This window comes from Chlorocebus sabaeus, chromosome 20 (genome assembly GCF_047675955.1).
Source record: "Chlorocebus sabaeus isolate Y175 chromosome 20, mChlSab1.0.hap1, whole genome shotgun sequence".
Taxonomy (NCBI): domain Eukaryota; kingdom Metazoa; phylum Chordata; class Mammalia; order Primates; family Cercopithecidae; genus Chlorocebus; species Chlorocebus sabaeus.
In genome coordinates, this window is record NC_132923.1 from 90,390,373 (window position 1) to 90,398,477 (window position 8,105).

The window sequence follows — 8,105 nt, forward strand, 5'->3', positions numbered from 1 at the left end:
GTTTTAAACTGCGTATCCCGGGCGCCCGGCGCGGGCCCGGGCGCTTCCTAATGGCCCTGGTGGCTGCCAATCACGCGTCGCTCCCGCCCCGCCCTGCCCCGCCCCGCCCCGCCGGTGCTACAGCCTAGCTCCCGGCCAAAGTGGCCCCACAGTCGGTGGGTCTGTGCGCCAGGCCAGCGTCCGTCACCTCTCCCGAATCTCTCCTCCTGGAGCTCTGGCTCCCGGTCTAGGACTCTCTCCCACTCTCCGGTCCGCGGAAGCCGCAGGCCGATCCCTGGGGTGTTGAAAGGTCTTGAGAAACCTCCCCCTCCCCGGTTCCACCCCGACGCTTGGCACCTGGGGTCCGTAGAGGTGGCCTGGGGGCGCCTCGACGGACTCCCGTCTCCACTGTCCCTTCAAGGTTGGTCTCGAGCTGCGCGCACACACACGCGCGCACACACACCTCTCCTCATCAGTTCCACACCACCTGCAACACTGCCACCCCCGCGCCACTACGCAGCGCCACAGCCAGTACTCTGAACTCGCCGCCCACACACCCCGCGGGTGCGCTGGTTGGCGCTCCTAGCAGCCGCTCACCTGTCTGGCAGCTGGATGTTGACCTCTGGGCCGGGAGGCCGCAGGCTGGAAGTCGCGGCTTCACACAGAGCACAGGCACCTGTCGCCAGGACTGGGGGTACAAACACACTCGGCGACCGGTCCACTTTGGGAAAATCCTGGGCCTGAGGTTGTCCTGCTCTTACCAGCGCTCTGCTCCCTCCAGGCGGGAACCGGCTCATAGGAAGAGGACGTTCTGGGGCCGGCTGTCAACCAGGCAGAGGCTGGGCTTCCCAAAAGGTGTGTGTCTGAGCTGTGTGCCAGGGGGCAGGTGTACGCCCACACTACCAGTGGATGCAGGGGTGGCAAGTTGCTGTACAGAGGCTCTGGGAGGCTCTGTGGATGTGGCTGTGTGGAGGTGGCTGGAGAGGCCTTGGCCAAGCGTGTGGGGGGTGTGTGGGGTGGGTGGGGAGGAGACACTGTGCAACCAGCCTTTGGCCTCAGTGGCTGCAACTGTGACTCACATGTTGAGTGTGCCCTTGTGACTGGTGCTCCCGTGACCACGAATCCATGTGCAGCTGTGGGATTTCATATGGTGGTGAGTCCTTTGTGTGTGTGTAGCGAGCCCTTGTGCAATGTTCAGCTCAAACGTAGCTGCAAATCCAGGTGGCTGCACACAGGGTGGGCACAGTCTTGGGACCAGAGCAGCAGTACCCTGGTTCTGGCAGTTCCTCTGGTCCATAAGCAAAGCTCTCAGGTCTACCTCCTGGGAGCTGGGCTGCTTGCTTAGGGGCTCAGGCACTGGGAGGAGCCATTGCTGGCTGGCCAATGCTGCCAGTAGATTTTAGAGCCCCAGCCTGGGTTGAGGGCGTCAGGAATTTTGGGCTGGGTGGGGCAGAAGGGGCCACAGGCAGAGTTGACAGTCGGGGTCGATCTTCAGTCAGAGTTAGGGGCTGGGTGCCTCAGGGGGTGTGGGGGGAGCAGTGGGCCTCAGAAGGGAGAGGAGGGGGTGGTAAGAGGATTAGGCCGCTTAGACCCTTCTCTCCCACCAGGGTCCCCCACCCCCACCCCAAAGCTCCAGAAAAGATTTCTTCTGCCAAAGCAAAACCGTTTAGGCTCGATTTAAAGGGACAAGAAAGGCGGAGGCGGGGGCTTTAAATAACCTTTTAATTTCTCTTCAGGGATCCTGGCCCTGTGCGGGAGGGGAGTGGAGAGGAGGGGAGGGAAGGGGAGCCAATGCTGTTTCTTTGGCTTAGATAAACGAGACTGCCGCTAGAGCTCCACACAAGCTGAGGAGATGGTGGGAAGGACACTGCGCCCCCACCTGGCTGCCCTCCACACACAAACAGGCACACAGATGATTCTGGAGAAAACTGTAACCCCCTGCACACATATACCGTCATTCAGCCGCACACACAGACATGGGCCCAGGTGCACATGTGGAAGGGTCACATATGGAGAAACAAATGAGAGGGCACTGAAGTCCCTCCCTGCCATCCCTACTGGTGGAATGAGGAAGGCTTGCTCAGGTAGGCCTTGTCCCCTCTGCCCCCCATCCCCAACTGGGGCTCCCCTTCCAGTAAGAGGGAGCATCATCTTTCTTTGCCCAGGGACTCAACTCCAACTTACCTCCTCCCTAGTTCCCCACCTCAGATAGCACAGGAGCTGCTGGGCAGGCTGGAGGAATGATGACCTCAACTCAGCCTGGGCCTGAGTGGGCCAGACCTGCCCGGGGTTAGGGTAAGGGGGTTTGAGCACAGCATGAGTTCTGTTGGTTGGCTGAGGATTACTGAGGTGGTAGGGCATGGGGCTCAACCAGGCACCCACTCTTGGAAGGAACTTGTCTGCCACACAGATTCTGAGTCCAGCTGGGGAAATCCTTGCTTGCCTCCTATCCCAGGCTACCAAGACCCCCACCTGTGCCAGCTGTCCCCGTCCCCAAGGTCTGGAGGTGGTGTGTGGCTGGGTGGGCAGTATGCCTTGAGCCTCATGATACAATCAGACCTCCACAGACTCAGATCCCCAGATACCTGGAGAAGCCCACACTACCAGGCCAGACCCACTTTCACAGAGACACACAGACCTCCATATAGGGAGACAGCATGGACAGAGAGAGCTGCGGTAACTCACTCACTTCCTACCCCCACACACTTCCACAGACATTGCAGCCCAAGGGCTGCATTCAGGGCTGGTTGTAGATTCCTGGGTGTGAGGATGAAGTTTAGGGGCAAAACAAAAATCCTGAGCAAGCTCCCTTGCTGAGATGGAAAGTCTGGAGGGAAACAGGACTGAACAGGGAAAGCGAACACGTCCTTTAGGGAGGCCTGAGTGATGGGAAGCTTGATGTGCCACAATGTGGGTGGGTTAGTGATTTAACAAAACCGTTTTGAAAGTGCCACCGTCTAGACAGGAATTAAGAAGTGGAAATGGTTCAGGGCCTTCCTCCTGGAGCCTCCCCACCCACCTGCCCAGGGCTGTTGCTGACACCTTCAAAGGGCTTAAGAGAAAGGCATCCCCTGAGGAACTGGGGACCCACCCCCAGTACTTTCCTGGGCTGCTGGGACTGGGAGTGCAGGCAGTGGTGCATTTCTGGATATGGTTTTATATTTGTTTGAATTCATTTTCCTGTGCTATGAGTATATGAATACATTTAAGTATATACTCCTATATTTGTGTGTAATATATGCATATATACGTTTACATGCAAATATAGACTGTGCTTATGTGGATTGTGTGAGTTTGTAAATTCCTAGGTGTGCCTGTGGTGTGTGTGTGTGTGTGTTGGGGATGTTTCTAAATTGGACCAAGGAGGGAGTGGGTAAGGGGTGGGTTAATTTAGGAACTTGGGAAAACTAGGTGGTCACAGTTTCCAACTAGTCTAGAAACGCAAAGAACACAGGGTCCCAGCTGTCTGCCCAGAACCACTTTAGGGGCCTAGGTCCCCTTGAAGTCCCAGGACAGGCCCCAGCCCCACCATCGCTGGTCTCTGAGCTCAGTTTAGAATAGCAATGTCAAACCCAACCACCCTACTCACACCCCAACTCTGCCTGCCTGTCTGTCCCTCTCTGTTTCTCTCTCCTTCGCTTCCCCCTCCACCCCCACGGATCCTCCCTAGTAGCTCACAGCGGGGTTTGGGGCGTGTAAGAGGGGTTGGCGAATGCCCCATGGGGCCGCCCTCTCAGAACCTCCGGCCGGGCAGGGGGTGTCCTCGAAGAGCGGGAACAACGGGCTGCGGGGCTTGAGGGAACTTGAGGCCGGGTCCGTCCCCGCCTCTCCTGGGCGGCCCACTGCCCTCTGCGTGCAGAGGAGGCTAGGTCCAGGTTCGGGTGGGGGATGTGGGTCTCACTCCCCATCTTGGGCCCGCTCCCGCCCCAACGGCTGGCGCTCCCCGGGGCAGTGGCTGGGTGGTGGGCGGCTTATAGCTAATTCGGGAGTTAATGGCGGCGGCCGGGCCCCCCGCGGGCCCCTCCACCTCCCACCCCTACCCGAGGGCCCGGCCGCGGGCCGCCCGCATCTGCGCCGTCCGCGGCGATTCATCATCTTGATCCATGGCGCGCGCTGACGGCGGCCCCGGCCGCGCTGACAAGACTAACAAAGCAATTTGCCACGAGCCATCTCCTGGACAGGTTATTAGCGCGGCCGCCGCTTAAAGAGCCCTCCCCACCCCCAACCCCAAGCCCAGCGCAGGGCAGCTACCTCTCTGTCCCCGCCCTCCGACGGCTACTCCCCCTCGCTTCTCAGCGATACCCCCGCCTGTTCCTGACCCTCTCCGACCACCCAAAAGTCACCCGCTCCACCACACACACACCCTGTTAGTTGCATGCACGTTCCTTCCTTCCCTTGCTCTAGCTGCTACCTGCTCCACTCCCTCCCTCCAACCCCGGTTCTTCAAATACCCCACGTGCTCCCAGCCTTTCCCCCAATACTCCCAGCCTTTCCCCCAGTGCTACCTGACCCATCTCCTCCTCACCTGGAGAACTTCCTGACACCCAGTGGGCCTCCCCATTTCTGCCCTCTCCACCCTCCCCCCACCAGCCGCCCCCTCCAGAGATTGGAAAACCTTATTTATTAGCAGCTTTGGAATGGGGGGGTCTCCTGTAGTGCCTTTGCGCCTGCTTTCTTCTGACCACTCTTGCCCACAAATAACTGTACGGTGAAGGGCAGGTAAAGTGGCCTTCAACCCCACTCACCCAGTGCCAGCTAGGGGGCAATGGCTCAGGCACTCCTGAGCATAGTTCCAGCCCCCCAACCCACGTCTAGGCAGGCTGCGTGCAGGAAGGCCAAGTCCTGGGCTTCCTCTCCAGCTGCACCTGCTCTGTGAAGTAAAGGAGACCAAGAGACAAAGGAGTTCGCACTAAGCAATGCCCCTACCACCTGGGGAAGCAGAGGTGTAAGAGGGCTTTTGGCTGGATCTGGATCTGGATCTCTTTCTCTCTCTCTTTTTTTTTATTTGAGATGGAGTCTCACTCTGTCACCCAGGCTAGAGCACAGTGGCACAGTCTTGGCTCACTGCAGCCTCTACCTCCCGGGATCAAGCAATTCTCCCTCTTCAGCTTCCTGAGTAGCTGGGATTACAGGTGTCCACCACCATGCCCAGCTAATTTATTTTTGTATTTTTAGTAGAGATGGGGTTTCACCATGTTGGCCAAGCTGGTCTCGAACTCCTGACCTCAAGTGATCCACCCGCCTTGGCCTCCCAAAGTGCTGGGATTACAGGCATGAGCCACCATGCCCGGCCTGAATCTGTATATGTAATATGAGTATGGTACACATTCTCATCCCCAAAAGCAGAGTGACTATTTCATGGTCTCAGACAGAAGTCGATTTTTGAAGGAATTCTCTAGGTAGAGAGGATGTGGCCTGGTGCTTTAGATGTACTGCACAGGTCTGTGTGAAGGGACTGGGTGTGCACCCCTTCACTTGGGGAACATCCAAGTGTGTGTCTGTCTGCATAAAGCCAAGTGTCATACGTGTGTGTAATTCACACGTGGTAGGGGGGTCAAGTGTGTCCCCCTACATATGTGCTGAGAGATTGCCTTGTGTTTGTGTGCACTGAGGACTAAGTGTGTCCCTTGGGTGTACAAGGAGGCCTGGGAACGGCCTGAGTGTGGCACACATGTGAACATGCCTGTGTACACCTGGGGTAACTGGCCTTCAAACCAGGAAAGAGCCCCCACCTCCTTGTTCACTCTTCTCTCAAATCCAGCCTCAGCATTCCCAAACTGTCAGCCTCCACACAGTGCTGGGGAGAGGCATGGCCTCTGAGAGCCTGGGGGAAGCTCCTGAGGGGTCCAGACAGAGGAGGCCCACTCTACCTTAAGGGCGGCTGGTCTTAAATCTCCACCCAGGTTGGTGCTAAGGGCCCAGGGTGGAGGCAGGGGGATGTACCATGTGCCAGGAACCTGGCTTTTTTTCTTCTCTTCCAGCCAACCAGGCCACGTCTTCACCCGAGGGGAGGCCCAGCTCTGTCGCTGCCTGCGCCACCACCGCGTCCCTGACGTGAAATATGGGGGGCGCAGGCCGCGCTGGGGAGATTTGTCATCTGTGCTCAGCGGGTGACTCTATCTGCAGACTATTAGAGTATAAAATATATTTTACAAGAGTTTTAGCTACAGGTGACTTGCTCTTTATTACTAGATGTGGGCAAAATCAATACTTCTGTAACTAAAAGATCATTTATTTTGCTTTTTGAAACATTTTTCAACAGGGGCACTGGCTAAGCTTGCAAAGCTATGATTAAGAGTTATGGTGGCGCCGGTTTCCCTTAACCCTTTGAGGACCACAGTGCAGGCACACCTCAGGCTGGTGCCTGGCCATGGAAATCCAGACACACAGATACACATCCCGAACGCAGCAAACACAGATGCAGACACAAAGTGCATGGCGCCCCCACCCTGATAAAGCCATCATGCAGATACACATATTCTCATACATGTATATGCTCTTCCAGATACACATAGAAATACAGCTGCACCGGCCGGGCACGGTGGCTCAAGCCTGTAATCCCAGCACTTTGGGAGGCCGAGACGGGCGGATCACGAGGTCAGGAGATCGAGACCATCCTGGCTAATACGGTGAAACCCCGTCTCTACTAAAAAATACAAAAAAACTAGCTGGGCAAGGTGGCGGGCGCCTGTAGTCCCAGCTACTCGGGAGACTGAGGCAGGAGAAAGGCGTAAACCTGGGAGGCGGAGCTTGCAGTGAGCTGAGATCCGGCCACTGCACTCCAGCCTGGGTGACAGAGTGAGACTCCGTCTCAAAAAAAAAAAAAAAAAAAAAAAGAAATACAGCTGTACCCATACTCGTTCCCACCCAGAAACCCACAAATCAAATGCACCTGCACACAAATGCATGCTACATGAAGCCCCCCAGCACACACTACACACAGATACCTCCCATTCCATCATTCCATGTCTGCACACCCTCACACTTACACACTGTGACACTGAGATGTGCACAGTCACATTGTGCTAACTTCTGACACTGGGTCAGTGGCCAACCAAGGGTAGGGACTCTGAAAGGAGGCTGGAAGATGCTGAGGAGTCCCACAAATGCAGCTGTGGCCACCACAAGCAGAGAATGGAGACAGCCCAAAAGATGGGATCTGTGGAGCCTGGGCCCTACTATGGCCAAAGCCCAGCTCTCCTCGGTTCCTCATCCCTAAGACAGGCCTGCCCCTCTCACTGCCAACTAAAGCAAGGGACGGTTTTTCCTGGAAGGAACCAGCCATATAGGAAAGCTGTGAAGTTATGACTCCATCAAAGCTGCTTGTATACCTGCTTGTGCCACCTGGCCTGGCCCTGGGTGAGTTGAGAATTATTAAGATTCAGAATTAAGAATGATTAAGCAGCAACATGCCCTTCTCAGTACGGCATCCTCTAACTGGATTGGAGCTGTCCTCTAGACATTATCTGATTCAGAAAATCTGCATTAGCCCAGTTGTTATTTACCTCAGGGTTGGGAGAGTCGTGGGGGAGATTGTAACTTAACCCCCCCACAGGGTGAAGTTCTAATGATGAGATTCCCAATAGTGAGACTGGGAGGTTTATCAGTTATCCATTGCTGTATAACAAATTACCCCCAAACTTAGTGGTTTGCAGTAAATATTTATTGTATCTTAGTTTCTGAGGGTCAGCAATCCAGGAGCAGCTTAGCTGGGTGGTCTGACTCTGGGTTTCCCATGAGGCTGCAGTCAAGCCGCGCTGTCCAGGGCTATATCATCTTAAGTCTTGCTTGATGGGAGCTGGAGGGTCCTATTCTAGGAAAGCTCACTCTCATGGCTGGCAGTTGGTGCTGGCTGTCAGCTGGGGTGCCTCAGTTCTCTTCCATGTGGCCTCTAGGAGGATAGCCTGGACTTCGTTATAGGGATGGATCAGAGAGAGAAAGAGACAGAGAGAGAGTGAGAGAGAGACAGAGACAGAGGCCGGCGGGGGGACGGGGGTGCCGACAGAAGCTGTAAACTTTTGTAGGCTAATCTTAAAAGTGACATCCTGCCACTTTGTCATATTCTATTCATTATAAGCAAGTCACCAAGTCCATCCCATATTCAAGAAGAGAATTAAGCTCCACCT